The sequence below is a fragment of the Haematobia irritans genome, chromosome 1 (assembly GCF_050003625.1).
Source record: "Haematobia irritans isolate KBUSLIRL chromosome 1, ASM5000362v1, whole genome shotgun sequence".
Classification (NCBI taxonomy): domain Eukaryota; kingdom Metazoa; phylum Arthropoda; class Insecta; order Diptera; family Muscidae; genus Haematobia; species Haematobia irritans.
This window is the reverse complement of record NC_134397.1, coordinates 151,455,351-151,480,453: the sequence shown is the minus strand read 5'-3', so window position 1 is coordinate 151,480,453 and position 25,103 is coordinate 151,455,351. Positions and strand designations below refer to the sequence as shown.

At 33.4% G+C, this 25,103-nt stretch overlaps 1 protein-coding gene across 1 annotated transcript in view; it reads right to left on the bottom strand.

Moving 5' to 3' along the window:
- Positions 1–25,103, bottom strand: part of LOC142222025 (uncharacterized) — a 681,854-nt gene that overhangs the window by 630,600 nt on the left and 26,151 nt on the right. The window contains exon 2 of the mRNA XM_075291949.1: positions 23,271–23,290. The gene's annotated coding sequence lies outside the window, so the exon portion shown is untranslated. The remainder of the gene's footprint in view (positions 1–23,270; positions 23,291–25,103) is intronic.

The following is a 25,103-nucleotide window of genomic DNA, read 5'->3' as shown; positions in this document are numbered from 1 at the left end:
TTTTTCTTTGCGTGTACGGCCGTAAGTTCGGCCAGGCTGAATCTTATGTACCATCCACCATGGATTGCGTAGAAACTTCTACGAAAGACTGTCATCCACAATCGAAGTACTTTGGTTGTGGTATCTTAAAACTTCTTAACATCGTTTTCTAAATTATGAGTTAGTCCATACGTGGTAGAGAGCCAGAATTGAAATATGGGGGTCCCTTATATAAGGGTTACATACAATTATGAACTTGATATGGATCAATTTTTGTGTGATTGGGGATCGATTTATCTGAGGGCTATATATAACTATAGATCGGTATGGACCTAGTTAGGCATGGTTGTTAACGGCCACATACTACCACAATGTACCAAATTTCAACTGACTCGGCTGGAATTTGCTCCTCTAAGAGGCTCCAAAACCAAATCTCGGAATCGGTTTATATGGGGACTATATATGATTACGGACTGATATGGACCACTTTTGGCATGGTTGTTAAATATCATAACTAACATCACATACCAAATTTCAAGCAGATCGGATGAATTTTGCTTCTCCAAAAGGCACCGGAGGTCAAATCTGAGGATCGGTTTATATGGGGGCTATATATAATTATATACCGATTTCGACCAATTTTTGCATGAGTGTTCGAGGTCATATATTAACACCACGTACCAAATTTCAACTGAATCAAATGAATTTTGGTCTTCCAAGAGGCGCCGTAGGTCAAATCTGGTGATCGGTTTATATGAGGACTATATATAATTATGGACCGATGTGGACCAATTTTTGCATAGATGTTAGAGACCATATACTTATACCATGTACCAAATTTCAGCCGGATCGGATGAAATTTGCTTCTCTTAGAGGCTCCCCAAGCCAAATCGGGGGATCGGTTTATATGGGGGCTATATATAATTATTGACCGATGTGGACCAATTTGTGCATAGATGTTAGAGACCATATACTTACACCATGTACCAAATTTCAGTCGGATCGGGTGAAATTTGCTTCTCTTAGAGGCTCCGAAAGCCAAATTGGGGGATCGGTTTATATGGGGGCTATATATAATTATGGATTTGCGACATACAGTTGCTACGGTATAATACGTATGTCGCAAAAGTCATAAACCTACTATAGAAAACCAAATTTTGAATAGAAGAAATCCTGAACATTTTTTAATTTAGTTTGACAGCATTCGCTGTGAGTTTCTGCAGAAATTTGTGAAAGTTTTCCCATGGTCAAGCCTATTTCCCGTTGGTGAGTGTGCAAAATACCTTGGGGTTATATTGGACAGGAGACTGAACTTAAAGCTAAGAAAGGACGATAAAATCCACGGTTACCCTGTTCTCGTGCAAAAGGCAATAGGGAAAATGTGGGGACTAAAACCGAAAATTGTGAACATTCCTAAGAATTGCAACTTCTTCGCACATAGCATTGTCTTGGATATCATCGAATTCGCTGCCTATCTGACGAGACTAAAGTATTTTGAGTTTGCGACTTTTGTTACTTTTTCTACATTTACGACGCGTATGTGACGTTTACGACGTTTAAACTTTGCGACAGTCGCAAACCTGAAAATGTTTGATACAGACCATCTCTGTCCGACATACATCATACAACTACTTGTGCCAAGTTTCAAGTCGATAGCTTTTTTCGTTCGGAAGTTAGCGTGATTTCAACAGACGGACGGACGGACGGACATGCTCAGATCGACTCAGAATTTCACCACGACCCAGAATATATATACTATATGGGGTCTTAAGTTAATGTGGCAGTCCATTGTGATACTTGGGGTCTTAGAGCAATATTGCGATGTGTTACAAACGGAATGACAAAGTTAATATACCCCCATCCTATGGTGGAGGGAATAAAAATCATTTCCCAAGAGACTCTGTTGTCAGAACGTTTTTTTCATATTCTATATTTGTCTGTTTGAAATCCATGTCATTGAATTTTCAAACAATTTTTAGTGATAATTCATTCAAAATTAAATTTAATAGTCGTTAAGTAAATTAAGTAAAATATTTTTTTATTTATTTATCAATCTTTTATATAAATTTCTGTACTGGTATTTTAAATTCTATGTTAAGTTAAACTTAATTATTATTATTATTTTGTGACTGAATTACATTCTGCATCCTATCTTGTCAATTGATGTAAATTTTGAATGAATTCCCTAATTTGTCTCAAGTACCTGTATTCAAGCTGGACCCGCTTGGACTGATATTGGATTTAGTTCATACTAAATATTAAACCGATCTCTATATATTACTAGAAAAACAATTGTCGACAGTATAAATTTTTCCAGTCTTTATAATATGAAATAGAGTTATGAGAAAGGCAGGAAAAACGAATTAATTCAAATTTGGTTCCCAGAAATTTGCTTCCATAACTCAAATTTAAAATACACATCCTTAGTGCAATTCTCCGTGTCTTTGACTCGGAATTAATATCGAAATTGCTAGTGTGAAGAAACAAATCTTATTTTATTTTTATTTGAAACCTATTCGTCCCATACGCTACATGCATGTGAATAGTTCCCGTAATCTTAAATCAAAGTTTCCGCATCTATTACAAAGCTCAGTGGGTTGGGCCATTTCCAATGAAAGCGAAATTGAAAATAACAAATCAAGTTTTTCCGTTTGTTTTTTTTTTTTCTCTTGCTAAATTCAAGAAGCTAGATATCCTTACATCTTTCGCAACCATTTCTTACACCACTCTCTATGGCATATTAGAAATTTCCTGCTGAGCAAATCACTATACGAAATTTTCATCTTCACAACTTTAAAACTCCTGGGACCAGGACTAGCCGTGGTTGCCAAGTTAACACCAGAAGCTGCTGCACCAGAACCAGAACTCTCACTATATCTTCAGCATCAGTATCAGCGTCATAGGAAACTTGAAGCAACATTGTTATCAACTTCAAGGACTTCTTTGGTAGACGTTAAGTGCATGTGTGAGTGTGTGTCTGTGTGTGTGTATGTAGGGAATAAAATAAAGTTAAATGTTCGTCGAGAGCGAAAGCTCTCCCATCTCAAGCACATGCCTCGTTTTGGGGTACTCTTCAAACATGGAACATGGCAAACATGTATTAGTTACAGCTAAATTGAATTTATTGTTTAAGACTTTTACTTTTCTTTAATCTTTGGGATCTTTTGGGGTTTTTCGTCGGCAAAAAAAAACTTGGTCTTGTTTTGAAATGGAAAAAAGAAACAACACCAACAAACGGGAGGAATACATTTAAAGAAATTGTTGTGTTTATCTTTACAATGAAGATGGAGCCTATATCAAGAAGGGAAAATAATATGGTGACGAATTCACAAAAATTTAATGTAATTCTGAATTTATATACAAACTCTGGAAATAATTTTACAAACTCTACAGTCACCACACATTTTGAAAATCACAATTTATAAAATCAATATTTTCTTTTCTTAAAATATTCCGGGTAAGTAGAGGTGGATGCTTCAACAAACGTAACCCCCAAAAATTAATCAAGTAGGACCCCAAAAAAATATAAGGAAAATAACAACACCAAATTTGTATGTTTTATGGGAGCATTATGAAATTAAACACTAATATTTCAATTGAAAATAGCCTCCAATTTCCTTTTTGGGATTGTGCTTCTTTTTTAAGTGGGGTCTATTTTAGCATTCTGGGATTTGGTTCTTGAATGGCCGGACTACGGGCGGGGTTTAAGACTTTCTCCTATGGACGGAGTTCAAAGTGGACTAACGTTTAATTTCTTCTTAAAACTTCATATTTTTTCCATCAGTTAGGGTTAATTTTCACATGTTTTTTTTTCTAAATCAAAAAAAGAAATTGAGCCCCAATTAAATTTGGGATCGATTCTCATACTTCAGTGACATTTTGTTGGGGCTCATTTTCATGCGAGTCATATTCATTATGAAGCGTCATTTCATTTGCGTTTTGGGGCTCATTTCCCTAAGGGTCCATTTTTTATACCGCCTACATTCCTGGGACGTTGTTGATGTTTCGAATGGTTACTGCGATTACAATTCAGGAGACAACATGTAATTGAGCCATAGTCTACGCATAAAGATAATTCGGGGATGTCTTGTGGCCCCACATTGTGGCCCTGTTTCATATGGGTTTTGGGACTGATTTTCCTAGAGCCCATTTTCATACCGTCACATCCTTGACGTCAACAGGGAACATAAATCAGATGCCATATTATTTAACATAAATACGAAAGCTTGTATTTGAAAGGGGCGTACCTCAACCTTATCGAAATTTCAGAAAATTAAAATTAATCTTTAGGAATCTCTGGAAGTTTTCTGGAAAGGTTTAGTCGCTTCTTGTAGACAATGACAAATCCATGTTAAAGCTGCCGTTCCCTTCTATACATTTTCACCAGAATTGGGACTGATCCGAGCACACCAACGACTAGTCCTGTACCCGTCCCGGGGTTGATTAATTATACCCTCCACCATAAGATATATCTTTGTCATTGCGTTTGTAACACATCGAAATATTTTTCTAAGACCCCATAAAGTATATATATACTGGGTCGTGGTGAAATTCTGAGTCGATCTAAGCATGTCCGTCCGTCTGTTGAAATCATGCTAACTTCCTAACGAAACAAGCTATCGATTTAAAACTTGGCACAAATAGTTGTTATTGTTGTAGGTTGGATGGTATTACAAATGGGCCATATTGCACCACTTTGACGTATAGCCCCCAAATAGACCGCCCCCAAATTTGACATCCGGAGCCTCTTGGAGGAGCAAAATTCATCCGATCCGGTCGAAATTTGTTACGACGTGTTAGTATATGGTCTCTAATAGCCATGCTAAAATTGGTTCATATCGGTCCATAATTATATATAGACCCCATATAAACCGATCCTCAGATTTGACCTCCGGAGCCTCTTGGAGACAGGGATGTGGAGTCAAGCCAATTTTGGTCGACTCCGACTCCAGCATTTTCATCAGTCTCGACTCCGAGTCCGACTCCGGAGTCGACTCCGAGTAATATAAATAAATCTCATTTTAATACCACTAATTTGTAGTTCTATTGTGGGGGTACCGTAAGTGGATCGATATAAATGATCGTATTTATATAATATGCCCTGCAGAACTTTGTATTTACATCTACATTTCGATACAATCTCAAATCCTTCAAATTTGTTGAGTGCTGACCCGATTTGGACAATATTTTGTCAGACTTCTATTTGGAGGAGCAAAATTCATCCGATTCGGTTGAAATTTTGTACATTGCACTAGTATATGGCCATTAACAACAATGCCAAAATTGGTCCATATCGGTCTATAGTTATATATAGCCGATCCCCAATCACACAAAAATTGGTCCATATCGGTTCATAATCATGGTGCCACTCGAGCCAAAAATAATCTACCAAAATTTTATTTCTATAGAGAATTTTGTCAACATTTTATTACACACAAAAATTTTTTTTGATCCAAATTAATTGATCCAATTAATTTTTTTATTGAAATGTCTTCAATCACGAAAATGATAGTATCAATCACAGTTTTAATTGGGCATAGAAAATATTCTTGATTAAAAAATTAATTGATTTTTTTCAGCAAATTTCAATTAATTTTTTAATTGATTCAATTAAAAATTTAATTGATGTTGATTGCAGAACACAACTACTTTATTAATTAAAAAAGGTAACTATTTTTAATTACTTTCTGCTTAGACTTTTACTTAGATTTTTTATTTGGATTAACAAATGATTGTTTGAAATACATTTTTAATTAAAAAATTAAAAAAAATCAGCACTTTTTTTAACTGAATCAGTCTTCCGAATTTGATTAAAAAGTTAATTGTATCAGTTAATTTATTACTTGAAAAAATTTTCAACTTCAATTACCTTTTTAATTGGAAATATTTTGGTGATATTTTTTTCTGTGTACTATCGAAATATTTGTCATAATTTATTACTATAGAAATAGACAAAAAATGTATTTCTATAGAAAATTTTGTCAAAATTGTATTTCTATAGAAAATTTTTGTCAAAATTTTATTTCTATAGAAAATTTTTGTCAAAATTTGATTTCTATAGAAAATTTTTGTCAAAATTTGATTTCTATAGAAATTTTTTGTCAAAATTTTATTTCTATACAAAATTTTGTCAAAATTTTATTTCTATGGAAAATTTTGTCAAAATTTTATTTCTATGGAAAATTTTGTCAGAATTGTATTTCTATAGAAAATTTTTGTCAAAATTTTATTTCTATAGAAAATTTTTGTCAAAATTTTAATTTCATAGAAAATTATGTCAAAATTTTAATTCCATAGAAAATTTTGTCAAAATTTGATTTCTATAGAAAATTTTCTCAATATTTTATTTCTATAGAAAATTTTTGTCAAAATTTTAATTCCATAGAAAATTTTGTCATAATTTTAATTCTATAGAAAATTTTGTCAAAGTTTTATTTCTATAAAAAATGTTGTCAAAATTTTATTTCTATAGAAAATGTTTGTCAAGATTTTATTTCTATACAAAATTTTATTTCTATGGAAAATTTTGTCAAAATTGTATTTCTATAGAAAATGTTTATCAAAATTTTATTTCTATAGAACATTTTTGTCAAGATTTTATTTCTATAGAAAATTTTTGTCAAAATTTGAATTCCATAGAAAATTTTGTCAAAATTTTATTCCTACAGAAAATTTTGTCAAAATTTTATTCCTACAGAAAATTTTGTCAAAATTTTATTTCTATAGAAAATTTTCTCAATATTTTATTTCTATAGAAAATTTTTGTCAAAATTTTAATTCCATAGAAAATTTTGTCAAAATTTTAATTCTATAGAAAATTTTGTCAAAATTTTATTTCTATAAAAAATGTTGTCAAAATTTAATTTTTATAAATTTGTTTTCAGAATTTTATTCCTATAGAAAATTTTGTCAACATTTTATTTGTATAGAAAATTTTGTCAAAATTTTATTTCTATAGAAAATTTTGTCAAAATTTTATTTCAATTGATTTTTTTTTTAAATTTTATTTCTATAAAAAATTTTGTCAAAATTTTATTTCTATAGAAAGTTTTGTCAATTTTTTTTTCTATAGAAAATTTTGTCAAAATTTTATTTCTATAGAAAATTTGGCAAAATTTTATTTCTATAGAAATTTTTCTCAAAATTTTATTTCCATAGAAAATTTTGACAAACTGAATTATATACGCATTTAATCGCCTTTTTTTCAATTAAGTAATTCGATAGTGGATGACTGTCTTTAGTAGAAGTTTCTACGCAATCCATGGTTTGAGGGTACATATGTAAGGTAAAAAGTAAGATGACTATTGACTGTGAACAATTTGGAAAAACGTAATAAAATTGAATTAAACCAAATATTTTTTCTTTTGCAATAAAAATAATTAAAATGTATCCTCAATATATTAAGGCTAAGTACTTATCGGCCCCAACTTATATTGACATATGACACCCCTTAAGATCAAATTAAGGTTTTCATATAGAATCATATAAATCGATCTCTGAATTTTGCCTCTTCAGACGTCAGCCCTCACCATATTCACTATATTCATCAGTATTAGCGCAAGAACTCAAATCCATATAACATATTTTGTAATACACTACAAAAATACAAAATATTTGCACACCTTTATAAATTTTATCAGTGTAGAAAAAGCCATCAAAAATATAAAACCTTAAACAAGAACAAAAATACAACTTTTTTTCTTTAGAGATTTCTATTTCTTTTTTTTCTTGGTTTTTGTTGTTGCTTTATTCAGTATAAAAGAAATAGCTGACTATATTCCCATTCCTACCACTCCTCCCACTTCTTCTATACCAGCCAATTTCAGTGACTTAATTTCACATAGTTTTACATACACTTCCAGCAGCAGACACAGCCACATCAAACATTCACCATTCACCATTGAACATTGGAGGCATGGAGGATTCATAGCCACAGAAACTCAAACCATCAATGAAGAGATACTGTGTCAGTGGTGGATTGAGGCCATAAATCATCCAGAATTTGTTCAACATGCTGCCACTTTTCAGTGTCCGGTTGTGCGAATGTTATGGAAATGTTACGCGGAAGGCCCAAAACTTGGTAGAGTACTAAATAAGAGCAGCAACAACAAAAACCAGCAAAAGAATTATTAAAGCCAATAGGTCTTTTAAATTTGTGTGTGTGTCTGTTCCTCACTAAGCCTGGTCTTAAATATGAGCTTTTAATAATTTTTCTTTTTCTATAAATAAGTAAAATGTTCACATAGTTGGCCTATTAAATTATGAAAAAAAAGTTCATAGTACTCATGTATAGAAGGCAAAATTGAAAACGTGAGGAATGAAATGAGAAATCATACACCCATGTTTTAGGCATTACCACATTGAGTATCAAGTTCCATAAACTGCAGCTTTGCGTTTAAGGAAATAGACCACAGACATTCTTATGTAGGTTAGGTAACAGTGGAAGCCCGTCATTTCAGGGTCACAGTATTACTGAAAATAATACCAGTATTCAGGAATTTTCTCCACCAATATCACTTTCTATTTTTATTGATTTTTATCACAAATTTATTTTCCTACACTCAACAAAGGTTTACTTGAATTCAAAGATTTTGACCTTCTCCTAAGGATTTTGGTATTGACTCCCAGCCAAAAATGCTGTTTCTTCAAAATAAAGAAATTTCAGAGAGGGCTATCTTTTAAATATGTGTCCATAAATTAGGACAAAGATACATTTTCGTACTTTTTTGCGATGTATCAAGAAACGTATTCATGTGCAAATAAATGACAATTTAAACAACCACATTATAACAGAAACTTCAAAGCAAAAAATGTTTCCTTTATTACAAAAAAAAAGAAAAGTCTAAAGTCGGGCGGGACCGACTATATTATACCCTGCACCACTTGTAGATCCACATTTTCGATACCATCAAATGTGTTGGGTGCTACATATAAACTTTATGTTCCCATATACATATATTTAAATCTGACTCGATCTGGACAAAAGTTGTTAGACTTATGTATATTTAAAATTTAAGTCGGCTAATGTCCTGGGGTGGAACAAAATGTTAGTAAAAAATATGGGAAACATTTAAATCAGAAGCAATTTTTAGGCAACTTTGCAAAACTGTATTTATGGTTTATCGGTCGATAGATATGTATTAGACGTATAGGAAATTGAAGTAATTTTTGCAAGTTTTCAACTTAGCAGTGTCGTTTTTACAAGGAAAACGTGGGTATTTTGCCAATTTTGCCGAAATCACAAAAAAAACATATATATGGGAGTTATATCTAAATCTGAAACGATTTCAGCAAAATTTGGCGTGCAAAGTTAGGTTAGGTGGCAGCCCGATGTATCAAGCTCACTTAGACTATTCAGTCCATTGTGATACCACATTGGTGAACTTCTCTCTTATCACTGAGTGCTGCCCGATTCCATGTTAAGCTCAATGATGACAAGGGACCTCCTTTTTATAGCCGAGTCCGAACGGCGTTCCACATTGCAGTGAAACCACTTAGAGAAGCTTTGAAACCATCGGAAATGTCACCAGCATTACTGAGGTGGGATAATCCACCGCTGAAAAACTTTTTGGTGTTCGGTCGAAGCAGGAATCGAACCCACGACCTTGTGAATGCAAGGCGGGCATGCTAACCATTGCACCACGGTGGCTCCCCAAAGTTACAATGTTAATTCTACTCCCTGTGGATTACAACTTTGACCTCTGTTGTCATATGATTTAAAATCGGTGGAAAGATATATATATGAGAGCTATACACATAGCTACAATATTAATTCTATTTCCTGTGCAAAATTTAAAGTAAATTAGTGCAAAAATCATATAAGTGCATATCGGCCGAAGATATTTATAGGAGCTAAATCTAAATCTGAACCGATTTCAACCAAATTTGGCATGCATAGCTACAATATTAATTCTACTCCCTGTGCAAAATTTAAAGCAAATTATGGCAAAAATTCTGGCTTCTGGGGCCATAGGAGTTCATATCAGGCGAAAGGTATATATGGGAGCTATATCTAAATCTGAACCGATTTCAACCAAATTCGGCACACTTTACGACAATATCCATTGCACTTCTTGCGCAAAATTTAAAGTAAATCAGGCTGAAATTCTGGCTTATGGGGCCATATTAGTACACTGAAAAAATAGTGAACCCACCAGGAAGAAAACTTTTGATTAATTTTAGAAAATTTTGAATATTTTTAGAAATTTTTAACTAAACAGTATTACAAGCGCTGGCATCGCGCCGATATCACAAAAATAAGTAAATATTTTTCGACAAATTCAAGAAAATTTATTAGACATAAATAATTTTTTTCACTATTTAAAGAAAATTTTGTAGTTTGAAGGAAAAAATTGGAGTTCAAAATTGCAAGAATATCTTTAGTGACATACGAAGTTCATAATGGACGCTTTTGTAGTAAAATTTACAAATTTGAAGAAATAATGAACTAGTTTATGACAAATACGAATTTAGTAAATCTCTATACTTAGCTTGTGTATAATTTTTTCCCGTCTTTTAGTTCATTTAACTAACGTACGCAAAAAATTATTACAGTAAATAAAACTTTCACCAAATATAATAAGTTCATGAACAAAAATATAGTTAAATTGGCTTTAGTGAAATAGTGAGTTCACTTTTTTTTGAGTGTAGATATCGGGTGAAAGATATATATGGGAGCCCTGTTCCACAGTGTGGCACAGGGTATAAAATCAATGTTTGTGAAACACATTCCAATTGTCTTACTCGGGTGAATTTTTTTCATTTCATTTTCATTGATTTTTTAACTTTTTTTATTGATTATACCCACCACCATAGAATGGTGACGGGCAAGGCCGTATTCAGGGGGGGGATGAGGGGGATCAAACCCCCCCCAAAATGAATGAATATTTTTATATAAATAAATATATATTTTTAGCTGCATAGAAAAATCTTATCGAAGATGTTGAAGAAAAGCTGGAGGTTTTATTTTGAAAAACGCTTACCTATAAAACTTGCACAAGTCATAGAATACTAGTTGAAAAGCCCGTCAAACGACGGCCGAAAAATACAACTTGTTTTTCTTCCCGCACCACAAATTTCATTTTTGGAAAATGTATTTCTGCTTTTTATGTGTGTTTGTTGTTCTTTTTGTGAACATGTCTCGCTTTGTTTGGCCATAGCAACAACAACGAAACAGCCAAACACACATGTGTAAATGAAATTGCGCAAAACCTGCGAAAAGAACCTGCCTAATTCAGCGATGGAAGCACTTGGAGAGTGCAATAAAGAGATATTTCCAAACGTGCATATTCTTTTAACAATTTTGGTCACTTTGCCAGTTACTCAGGGATGGAAAATACAATTTTTAAGAAAGTACCAAAAAGGTATTTTTTTGAGCGAAAAGGTACTTTTAGCTAAATTTCAACAAAAATTTCACTGGAGGATTATTGTCAAGAGACTAAATTTTAAAGAAAATAAAATTTTGACAAAATTTTCTATATAAATAAAATTTTGCAAAAATTTTCTATAGAAATAAAATTTTGCAAAAAAATTCTGTAGAAAAAAAATGTTGCAAAATTTTTTCTATAGAAATAAAATTTTGCAAAAAATTCCTATAGAAATTAAATTTTTACAAAATTTTCAATTGAAATAAAATTTTGACGAAATTTTCTATAAAAATAAAATTTTGCAAAAATTCTATATAGAAATAAAATTTTGACAACATTTTCTACCGAAATAAAAAATCGACAGTATAGAATCGCATTCTTTTTTCGACTAAACCATTCTTGAAGTTCAATAAAATCCTGTTTTTGACTATGTCTTTTACAAAATCAAGAGTTTCTTCCCACATGAACATGTCTGGTTTGCCATATTTGTAAAAGACTATTAGCAAATAAGGTTGATAAAGACTTTCTCAAAATATTAAAATATTTTGTCAAAGCTATTGTACCATAAATCTGATATCGACTCAAAAATGTCTACACAAAAGATACTAAATCATTGGCGGGGGTACTACGGTACTGACCGGGGTGAAAATGTATTGAAAAAAGTACTATAGTACTGCATTTTCCATCCCTGCAGTTTCTACGTGCTCATCCGAACGTTCATTTTCAACAATGAAGAGATTAAAGACGTATCTTAGAAATTCGACTAGCGAGAGTAGACTCAATGGATTGGCATTAATGTCGGTTCATCGCCGAAAAATGTGCCGACTGAAGAAGTCATTGATTTATTTGCTGACCAAAAAGCCCGTCGGCTCAATTTAATATTATAAAACAAGTAAGGAAAGTCTAAAGTCGGGCGGGGCCGACTATATTATACCCTGCACCACTTTGTAGATCTAATTTTTCGATACCATATCACATCCGTCAAATGTGTTGGGGGCTATAAACAAGGTTTGTCCCAAATACATAAATTTAAATATCACTCGATCTGGACAGAATTTGATAGACGTCAACAAAATCTACAGACTCAAAATTTAAGTCGGCTAATGCACTAGGGTGGAACACAATGTTAGTAAAAAACAAGTAAGGAAAGTCTAAAGTCGGGCGGGGCCGACTATATTATACCCTGCACCACTTTGTAGATCTAAATTTTCGATACCATATCACATCCGTCAAATGTGTTGGGGCTATATATAAAGGTTTGTCCCAAATACATACATTTAAATATCACTCGATCTGGACAGAATTTGATAGACTTCTACAAAATCTATAGACTCAAAATTTAAGTCGGCTAATGCACTAGGGTGGAACACAATGTTAGTAAAAAATATGGGAAACATTTAAATCTGGAGCAATTTTAAGAAATCTTCGCAAAAGTTTATTTATGATTTATCGCTCGATATATATGCATTAGAAGTTTAGGAAAATTAGAGTCATTTTTACAACTTTTCGACTAAGCAGTGGCGATTTTACAAGGAAAATGTTGGTATTTTGACCATTTTTGTCGAAATGAGAAAAACATATATATGGGAGCTATATCTAAATCTGAACCGATTTCAACCAAGTTTGGTACGCATAGCTACAATGCTAATTCTACTCCCTGTGCAAAATTTCAACTAAATCGGAGCAAAAAATTGGCCTCTGTGGTCATATGAGTGTAAATCGGGCGAACGATATATATGGGAGATATATCCAAATCTGAACCGATTTCAAGCAAATTTGGCACGCATAGTTACAACGCTAATTCTACTCCCTATGCAAAATTTCAACTAAATCGGAGCAAAAAATTGGCCTCTGTGGGCAAATGAGTGTAAATCGGGCGAAAGCTATATATGGGAGCTATATCTAAATCTGAAGCGATTTTGCTGATATTTTGCAAGTTTTTCGAGAGTCATAAAATATTCGGATGTACGGAATTTGAGGAAGATCGGTTGATATACACGCCAATTATGACCAGATCGGTGAAACATATATATGGCAGCTATATCTAAATCTGAACCGATTTTTTCCAAAATCAATAGGGATCGTCTTTGAGCCGAAACAGGACCCTATACCAAATTTTAGGACAATCGGACTAAAACTGCGAGCTGTACTTTGCACACAAAAATACATCAACAGACAGACAGACAGACAGACAGACAGACGGACAGACAGACAGACGGACATCGCTAAATCGACTCAGAATTTAATTCTAAGCCGATCCGTATACTAAAAGGTTGGTCTATGATTACTCCTTCTTGGCGTTACATACAAATGCACAAACTTATTATACCCTGTACCACAGTAGTGGTGAAGGGTATAAATATAGAACTCCAAAAATATATACATACGAATATCGACCAGTTGGGCCTGCGGCAGGCACAAATCTTAATCTTGCGGATAGTCAAGCAGCCCTTAGCCGTAGAGGACAACAATTTCGAAAAATTGTAAATTGCCGTTACGTGGGTGAATTTCAAGAATCCCAATAACAAACCTGGAAAAGGAAGATCAAAGATCATTTGGTTAATACTACATATCGTCCTCGTAAATACCAAATCAACAATATTTAATCTTCCGACAAATAAAAGTGTCTCTGAATTATCTCGAGAACTATATCGCAGTAAATGCAAGATTGATAATTGTATCTGGAACCATCCCCTGTCTATGCAAGATTAATATAATAGAGCTTTATCTCAATTTAATACATTTTATTGTTCACAACTAATTTACCTCCACTGAACGTACACTTCGAGCGAGTTAATTCGATCCTAAAATTATAAACTTCACTATCCTCCTTCATCAGGCCTGAGGACTGCGATGGATTTTAAATGGTAAGTCAACCGTATTTGACATTCTCATACATATGGAATTAGCTCGCTATTTCGTTGTTATACATATTATTATACCTTTTAGTCAAAACATATAGTTTACTAATATTTTATATATATCCATACATAAATTTATCATTTTATATGCCATTATACTCAATCAGCTATAAGACCTCTCATTTGTTATACGTTCATATGTTTAATCTACGACACTTACTTCCATTGTATTAAATGAAAATTAATATGAAATTCTAAATTTTGTTTGGGATTCGCGAAAGGAAAGGTTAGCCTAATCAGAGGTAAGATGTATGCCATATAACACCCTGGGCAAAGTGGATTTAATACCAAAATAGTACTGTCATTCTATTAATTTATCTACACGAACACTATATTAACACTATATTAATGTATCCAAAACTATCTTCTCTGACTAAGAACCGCCCCAAGACTGAGCATGGCCGGGGCCATTAGGTAGCCGAAGTCAGAGGAGATCAGACCAAGAAGGGGGAACGTTACAATGTTTTAGTATAGAACCCATATAGACCGATCTCCTGATTTTACTTTTTGGGATTCTAGAAACCGCAGTTTTTATCCGATTTTCCGAAATTGTAAATATTCTGGTATTTTTGGCTCAAAAAAACGTGTATCGGATTAAGTTTTTATCGATCCATTTGGTATTTAATGCCTCCACTGATCATGAAAATTGCTTGAAACTCAATGTAAAATTTCAAGATTTTACTTCTCGGGTGAAAATCTACAGATTTAAGATTTCAAATCAAGACGTTATTTTATAATTTTCTTACAAGAGATGTTAATGATTCCTCTAAAACTCTAACAAAAATGGTTCTTACAAATCCAGAATCTGATATAGTCTTCATAGGTAAAATCTTTAAATTTATCTTCGGGAAGTGTACTGGTTGAACTGTTCTGCTTGGTTTGTCCTCAAATTTCAAAGGAAACCCTAATATTTGATTCATGGTGGTGGGTATTTAAGATTCGGCCTGGCCGAACTTACGGCCGTATACACTTGTTTTCTATTCTTTTGGTCAATTACGCTACTTAATTGACCAAAATTTAATTTTTCGCTACATATTTATTTTCGGAGACTAGTGCAAGAGATCTTAATAGGATGTGAAAAATGGATAAGACATTCCTGGGTGTGTTTTTTCGGTAAACAGTTTCTAAGACTTGTGCAACAGAACTTCATTAAAGCCTCCAATGTTTTTGCCAAAGAAAACTTTAAATTTACGAGTAGTAAGGATTCAAATTCCATTTCCATCTCCCCATTGAAGCAAGTTTACACAATTTTAAAACAAACAAAAATTTTCCCCTTCGTTTCAATAAGAGATCGAAAGAGAGTTGGATAAACAAAATTAAGCTAATCTAGCCATGATGTTAACATCATGAAATCAACACTTCGTACCTATATCTCTTGGCTTACCATTAATCAATACAAAAATGCCTCTTCAACAATAAATCAACTCAAATAAAGTTTTCCACTTTTATTATCGATACAAGTGAAGCACAAAACACCAGGTGCAAAAAATGAAAACTGACTTAAATACAACCACAACAAAATTAAATCAAGCGATATTTGGTTTTATGTCAAAACAATTTAAACAATAATTTGTACTTATTGGCAAGAAACAAATTGCTGAAAAACTTTTGCAAATAAAATGTATATGAAAATTTCTCAAAACAAGACAAAAAACACAATCAGAAAAGACCAAAGTTAAATTACCTCATTTCCGTTAAGCATGATTTATTTCGCCATGAAAACATAGGGGTTCTATTTTTAAATCAATAGCAGAGTGTCAACATAGGTTAGGTTAGATTAGGGTGCAGCCCAATGTATCAGACTCACTTAGACTATTCAGTCCATTGTGATACCACATTGGTGAACTTGTCTATTATCACTGAATGCTGCCCGATTCCATGTTAAGCTCAATGACAAGGGACCTCATTTTTATAGCCGAGTCCGAACGGCGTTCCACATTGCAGTGAAACCACTTAGAGAAGCTTTGAAATCCACCGAAATGTCACCAGCATTACTGAGTTGGGATAATCCACCGCTGAAAAACTTTTTGGTGTTCGGTCGAAGCAGGAATCGAACCCACGGCGTTGTGTATGCAAGGCGGGCATGCTAACCATTGCACCATGGTGGCTCCCAGAATGTCAATATAAAACTTGCAGTAATGGCGACGGTGAATCGTGTACAGTATGGCCGATATCCATATAAACCACTCGTCTGACACCTACAGATTTATTTTACTGACAAACCATTTTATTATTTACAAGCTTACAAAAGCACTTTGATCTATTGCATTTAGAAATAATGTTATTCATGATGAAACTCAAGTGTGACAGTGTGATTGCTTTATATTTGGCTGGAAAACCATGGGTGACCATCATTGGGGCCCTCCAGGCAGTGTTGCCAGTTTTGGGTATTTTCCCCCAAATCTGAGATATTTTTCGTGGATGGGGACGAAATTTTTGATTTTGGGAATTGGGAATTTGTTTGGGAATTTCCAGAAATTTGGGAATTTTTGTGGGGTTTAGAGTTATGTTTTATATGAAATTCTTTTTTTCTACATTCTTGAAGAAGTAAAGCGAATTTCCTCCTCTTTTTTTCCACGGCATTTATTTGGGACCCAAGGCCTAATTTACAATTTACTATGTTTGTACTATTGTGAATTTATTTAATATTAACCGAGCTCCCATTATTATTTTTCGAGCTTTTAGAAGACGATTTGCAAAAGATGAAAATTATACTAAATTCATGTTATTGTAACTCGTAAACAGTCATAAAAAATATTGCATATTTTGATTCATGCTTTAAACTATGTCGGATTGTCTACAGCAGAGCTTATTCCATTATTTTTTCCAAAAATCTCAGAAATTTATTTGGGATTTTTTTACGGAATTTTTTTTTTTTGATTTAAATTTGAGATTTGTGGGGACGAAAGCGTCCCAATTTGGGGACATGAGCAAAGAAAATACTATCAACAATGCTTCTAGAATTTAAATGTGAAAAAATAGCAATTTCGTATAAAGTATTTTTTCGGGGGGGATACAGTATTGAAATCCTGTGTAGAAAAAAATTCAGCCACAGACCCTGGACATTGGAACAGCACTCAGTTCCATCGCAATCAGAACGCATCAACCATGAACGATGTAAGTAGGAGGTTCCTTGATTCGTTTCTACCGTACAATTGCCGTCAAATTTGCCGGATCTCAATCCGTTGCATTTTGCGCCAGGAACATTTTGGAGAGTAAGGGAGCCACCGTGGTGCAATGGTTAGCATGTTCGCCTTGTATACGCAGGATCATGGGTTTAATCCCAGCTTCGACTAAACACCAACAAATTTTACATCAGTGGATTATTCCCTCTCAGTAATGTTGGTGAAATTTATAAGTGTTTAAAAGCTTTTCCGCAATGTGGAACGCCGTTCGAACTTGGCTATAAAAAGAATTTCCCACAAAAATAGATAATCCTTTTAACTTGCAAAATCTTCTCAAAAAAACTTCTATGAAAGAGAAAAATCCAAAAGGTACAGATTCAAATCCTGCAGGGGTGAAAGTTTTATTTTTTCGTTGTCTTGTTACTTTTTTAATCAAGTTTCTATTCATTTACTGTAATTCATCTAACTGTCCAAAATTTAAATTTTCTCTTAGATCTAAAAACATCGTAATTTCTAAGACTTATCCAAAAAAAAACTTCATCAGAAGTGAAAAGAAGTTGATATGGGATCCCGGGATGCACTTAAAAACTTCCATTTAATTCAAAAAACCCCGCACGCGGTCGACAAGTTCTGAAGAGTGTGCATTAAAATTTTTGTTTTTCTACAAAATTAAACTACTGTGCCCCCATGCTCATCATTAGGATTCTACTTTTTGAGGCAATCAATCGGAAAAGTTCAAGAATACTTCTACAAGCTGTTAATTTTTATGAAATATTTGAATATTGAGTATCCTTCAATTGATTGTAAAGTGCTTGTTGGCCATCACCCCATATTTGGTGGGATGTTGATTTGGGAAATTTCATTGCGAGTAAGAAAATGGTGGGAAACCCCATTACTCGTTAGCCATACTCCCCTTTATTTGCAATCTGTTGTTAGATTTATAATTGCACTATATTGTATATACCACAATGAATAAAATTATTCAACAAGGAAGTTTGATTAAATTGTATGTGCGGAATACATATGCTAGTGCAGAAAAATTCAAAATATTTTGAGGAACTTCGGTGATAATTGTTTGTCGTGAGCAAAAGTATTTAATGGCAACCATTATTCAAAGAGAGCCAAGAATGTGATGAATTTAACATAGACTTGTCATTTCAACAACCGTTTCACAGTGGTTCCAAATATTTTTTTTTTTTTTTTGGAAATAATTCGGCAACTTTTGAAGGGATAACAAGTATATACGGCCGTAAGTTCGGCCAGGCTGAAGCTTATGTACCCTCCACCATGGATTGCGTAGAAACTTCTTCTATACACTGTCATCCACAATCGAATTACTTAAGTTGCGGTAACGCTTGCCTATGGCAAGGTATCTTAAAACTTCCTAACAACGTCTTCTAAATTGCAAGGAAGTCCATACGTGGTATATATTAAACTAAAAATGGCCGATTAAATACGTATATAATTAATTTTGACAAAAATTTTTATAGAAATAAAATTTGGACAACATTTTCTATAGAAATAAAATTTTGACAAAATTTTCTAAAGAAATAAAATTTTGACAAAATTTTTTAAAGAAATAAAATTTTGACAAAATTTTTTAGAGAAATAAAATTTTGACAAAATTTTCTATAGAAATAAAATTTTGGCAAAATTTTGTATAGAAACAAATTTTTGGCAAAATTTATATAGAAATAAAATTTTGACAACATTTTCTATAGAAATAAAATTTTCTTCGAAATAAAATTTTGACAAAATTTTCTTCGAAATAAAATTTTGATAAAATTTTCTTCGAAATAAAATTTTGACAAAAAGTTTTATAGAAATAAAACATTGACAAAACTTTCTATAGAAATAAAATTTTGACAAGATTTTCTATAGAAATAAAATTTTGGTAGATTATCTTTGGCTCGAGTGGCAACCATGATTATGAACCGATATGGACCAATTTTTGTGCGATTGGGGATCGGCTATAACTATAGACCGAAATGTATCAATTTTGGCATGGTTATTAGCGGCCATATACTAACACCACGTTCCAAATTTCAACTGGATCGGATGAATTTTGCTTCTCCAAGAGGCTCCGGAGATCAAATCTGGGGAACGGTTTATATGGGGACTATATATATAATTATGGACCGATGTGGACCAATTTTTGCATGTTCGTTAAAGGCCATATACTAGCACTCTGTACCAAATTTCAACCGGATCGGATGAATTTTGCTTCTTCAAGAGGCTCCGGAGATCAAATCTGGGGACAGGTTTATATGGGGGCTATATATAATTATGGACCGATATGGACCACTTCTTGCATGGTTGTTAGAGACGACATACTAACACCACGTACCAAATTTGAAATGGATCGGATGAATTTTGTTCCTGAAAGAGGCTCCGGAGGTCAAATCTGGGGATCGCTTTATATGGGGGCTATATATAATTATGGACCAATTTGCGCATGGTTGTTAGAGACCATATACTTATACCATGTACAAAATTTCATCCGGATCGGATGAAATTTGCTTCTCTTAGAGGCACCGTAAGCCAAATCGGGGGATGGGTTTATATGGGGGCTATATATAATTATGGGGCGATATGGACCAATTTTTGCATGGTTGTTAGAGACCACATAATAACACCACGTACCAAATTTCAACCAGATCGGATGATTTTTGCTCTTCCAAAAGGCTCCGGAGAACAAATCTGGGGAACGGTTTATATGGGGGCTATATATTATTATGCATCGATATGGACCAATTCTTGCATGGTTGTTTGAGAACATATACTATGTTAGGTTAGGTTAGGTTAGGTTAGGTTAGGTTAGGTTAGGTTAAAGTGGCAGCCCGATTGAGATTCAGGCTCACTTAGACAATTCAGTCCATTGTGATACCACATTAACTAAAAGTACCTATTACATATGGGCACTTCTAGTTTTAACCGTTGAACCTTCTCGATTATTTTCTTCTGTTGAACCAACCAGATTGTTCCAAAAACATTAGCAGACTGCTTAAGTTAACGTTTTCCAGGTCCGCCAGTAATCTGAAGCTATATGCCCCTAAAATTTGCTTACGCCTTACACAAAATGCAGGACACTCACACAAGAGGTGTTTTATTGATTCCTTTTCCTCCGCATCATGACAGCTCATACAATAGTCATTATACTTCGCACCAATAGTTTTTGCAACATATACTAACACCACGTACAGAATTTCAACTGGATCGGATGACATTTTCTTCTCTTCTAGTCTCCGCGAGCCAAATCTGGGTATCGGTTTATATGGGGCTATATATAATTATGGAGCGATATGGACCAATTTTTGCATGGTTGTTAGAGACTAATACCATGTACCAATTTTTAGCCGGATCGGATGATATTTGCTTCTCTTCTCCAATCTGGGGGTCCGTTTATATGGGGGCTATACGTAAAAGTGGACCGATATGGCCCATTTGCAATACCATCCGACCTACATCAATAACAACTATTTGTGCCAAGTTTCAAGTCTATAGCTTGTTTCGTTCGGAAGTTAGCGTGATTTCAACAGACGGTCGGACGGACATGCTTAGATCGACTCAGAATTTCACCACGACCCATAATATATACAGTTTATGGGGTCTTAGAGCAATATTTGGATGTGTTACAATCGGAATATCAAAGTTAATATACACCCATCCAATGGTGGAGGGTATAATACAGTTTATAATCTTTGCTTCAAAAATTTTTTCATTAAATTTAGGACACACATTTTGTAAATGTGCGTCCCTTCGCTAAAGTCGCATGTCTTTGAACTAATGCTAATTTTCCTTAAAGTAAAGAAACACATTTTTTGTTTAAAGAAATTGTTCTTAAATTAACTGAAATATTGAATATTTAGATTTATGATAAAAACGCTTCAAATATAGTCTAAGACTTATGTTGGGGATTTAGCGTCTTTGGTTTAAAGTTTTTTTTTGAAATTCGGAAAATATTTTTTTACTTTGAAGTACCCGTTATAAATTGGGGTTTTAAACTGGCATTTGTTTGTAAGTGAGTACCTTTATTAATAAACCGCAAAAATAGAATAAAAAATTGATAAATGAGATTTGTATCCTAATTATAATTTTATTGGTCCTAGATTTAAAGCCAGATAGGTTGCCGCAAGATTTCTTTATTTTAAAGAAGCCGCATCGTTGGCTCGGAATCAATACCAAAACTCCTTAAGGGAAGGTCAAAACCTTTGGATACAAGTAAACTTTTTTTTAGTGTATTATCTGCATTCAGTGTTTTGGATGTACATTAAAACATTTTGTGATATTTTGATAAATAAATATTTTTTTTATGATTTTTAATGCATTCTAACGCTTGTGTGAAACACTTGACCTCAAAAATTTGCAATTTTTCAATAATGGATTTATCTTTTTTGTCGACAAAAATTTAATAATTTGTACTATTTTATTAATCTTTTTATTATATACCCTTCACCACTACTGTGGTTCAGGGTATAATAAGTTTTTTTATTAAACTCTGTTTTTAACCTATTTGAAACAAAACAAGTTACAATTATTCTTTAAAAATATTCCTTAAAAATATGAAAAAAAGCGAGTTATAAACCAGTAAGGAAAGTCTAAAGTCGGGCGGGGCCGACTATATTATACCCTGCACCACTTTGTAGATCTAAATTTTCGATACCATATCACATCCGTCAAATGTGTTGGGGCTATATATAAAGGTTTGTCCCAAATACATACATTTAAATATCACTCGATCTGGACAGAATTTGATAGACTTCTACAAAATCTATAGACTCAAAATTTAAGTCGGCTAATGCACTAGGGTGGAACACAATGTTAGTAAAAAAATATGGGAAACATTTAAATCTGGAGCAATTTTAAGAAAACTTCGCAAAAGTTTATTTATGATTTATCGCTCGATATATGTGTATTAGAAGTTTAGGAAAATTAGAGTCATTTTTACAACTTTTCGACTAAGCAGTGGCGATTTTACAAGGAAAATGTTGGTATTTTGACCATTTTTGTCGAAATCAGAAAAACATATATATGGGAGCTATATCTAAATCTGAACCGATTTCAACCAAATTTGGCACGCATAGCTACTCTCTGTGCAAAATTTCAACTAAATCGGAGCAAAAAATTGGCCTCTGTGGTCATTTGAGTGTAAATCGGGCGAAAGCTATATATGGGAGGTATATCTAAATCTGAACCGATTTCAACCAAATTTGACACGCATAGCTACAATGCTAATTCTACCCCCTGTGCAAAATTTCAACTAAATCGGAGCGAAATATTGGCCTCTGTGGACAAATGAGTGTAAATCGGGCGAAAGCTATATATGGGAGCTATATCTAAATCTGAACCGATTTGGCTGATATTTTGCAAGTTTTTCGAGACTCATAAAATATTCGGATGTACGGAATTTGAGGAAGATCGGTTGATATACACGCCAATTATGACCAGATCGGTGAAAAATATATATGGCAGCTATATCTAAATCTGAACCGATTTTTTCCAAAGTCAATAGGGATCGTCTTTGAGCCAAAACAGGGCCCTATACCAAATTTTAGGACAATCGGACTAAAACTGCGAGCTGTACTTTGCACACAAAAATACATCAACAGACAGACAGACGGACAGACAGACGGACATCGCTAAATCGACTCAGAATTTAATTCTAAGACGATCGGTATACTAAACGATGGGTCTCAGACTTTTCCTTTTTGGCGTTACATACAAATGCACAAACTTATTATACCCTGTACCACAGTAGTGGTGAAGGGTATACAAATTGAATTAAAGTCATCATCATCCGAATATATTTTAAATGTTAAGTCGCAGCCGATAACAAAAAAATTGTAAACAAATTAGTAATTCATTTAACATAAACTCACCAGAATTTATTGACGAATGCCTGAAAAGAAAATAAGAAAAGAGATATTTTATTTTTAACATTCCATACTCTATGTAGTCAGGTATAATAACAATTTTGACTTCAATAGAAACTTTTTTAATTGTTATAAAAATTTATTTAACCCTTTTATGTTGTCTACACCCAGAAAAAAGTGAATACACCAAGATAGAAAATGTAGATTTATTTTAGAAATATTAAAATATATTACTAATTGCAACGCAATATAAATAAGTTAATAACAGTTTTTCATCCTTCTCTTTTGTGGTTTAATGTCCATTTGTGAATATTTTCAAATTTAAATTCAAATCTAATTCTAGAAATTCTTACTCCTTTTAAAGTCACATAATCACTTTAACATACCATGTAAGGAAGATTGTATTCATTTGAGAATTTTCTATTTGCTTTGTCAGTTAAAATATCTTATAGATATATCCCAAAATAAATTTCATAGTTTAAAAGTTTATTTTCCTTCCATTCTGAGAATATATGAAAGAAAAAGCCATATGTAACTCATAGACAATGCAGTGATAGAAATAATCTTAGAAAACACATCTTGCCAAAAATATCTGCAGAAATCCATAGGGAAAACATTATAATTAAAACAAAACACAAGCTCACACTCGCACTCTCATTCTCATTCTACGCAGAATAATCATAGCCAACTATCTGAAAAAGACATAAAAACTAAATTCTCTTAATAAATTTCATGCGGCTTAAAGTTATAAGCATATGAAATTACACACATACACCGACACATATATATGAACAAACGCTGCCATACACACACACACATATGTAGATGTGTAAACGCCAACTAAAATCAAAATAAACCTTGGCTAAGATCCTCACGGCGAATTGCCAACAGAAACTAATGCGACAATATTGTCTGTGTTATCCTGCACACCATTGAATTGGTTGGAAAATGAGACTGAGGATATTTGTTACTCCTCATTGAACGCTGTCGACGAGTACAACCATTTGGACCATTTTTATACGACTAGGAAAATAGGGTTGGGAGCAATGATATATTTATACGCAATTTAGCATTCATATTAATCTCCCTTACATGGAGTGGTAGCAACAAGTACACCCTACGCGGAGGAATCAAAAGATGCACTAATTAACTTTTCATGACTTTGAAATTAGGTCGTCTATAGATAATTTAATATTTTTTATACCCACCGCCATAGAATGGTGACGGGGGTATAATAAGTTTATCATTCCGTTTGTAACACATCGAAATATCGATTTCCGACTATATAAAGTATATATATTCTTGATCAGGGAGAAATTCTAAGACGATATAAATATGTCCGTCTGTCTGTTGTAATCACACTACAGCCTTCAATAATGGAGCTATCGTCCTGAAATTTGGCACACATTCGTCTTTTTTTGCAGGCAGGTCAAGTTCGAAGATGGGCTACATCGGTTCAAGTTGTGATATAGTCCCCATATAAACCGACCTCCCGATTTGGGGTCTTGGGCTTATAAAAACTGTAGTTTTTATCCAATTTGCCTGAAATTGGAAATCTAGAGGTATTTTAGTACCATCGAAAAGTGTACCACAAATAGTGCCTATCGGTCCATGTTTTGGTATAGCCCCCATATGGACCGATTTCCTGATTTTGATTCTTGGGCTTTTATAATCCGTAGATTTTACCCAACTTGCCTGAAATTGATAATCTAGAGGTATTCTAGGAAGATAAAAAGATGTGCCGAAAATGGTGATTATCGGACCATGTTTCGATATAGCCCCCATATAGACCCATCTACCGATTTTACTTCTTGGGCTCCTAGAATCCGTAGTTTTTAT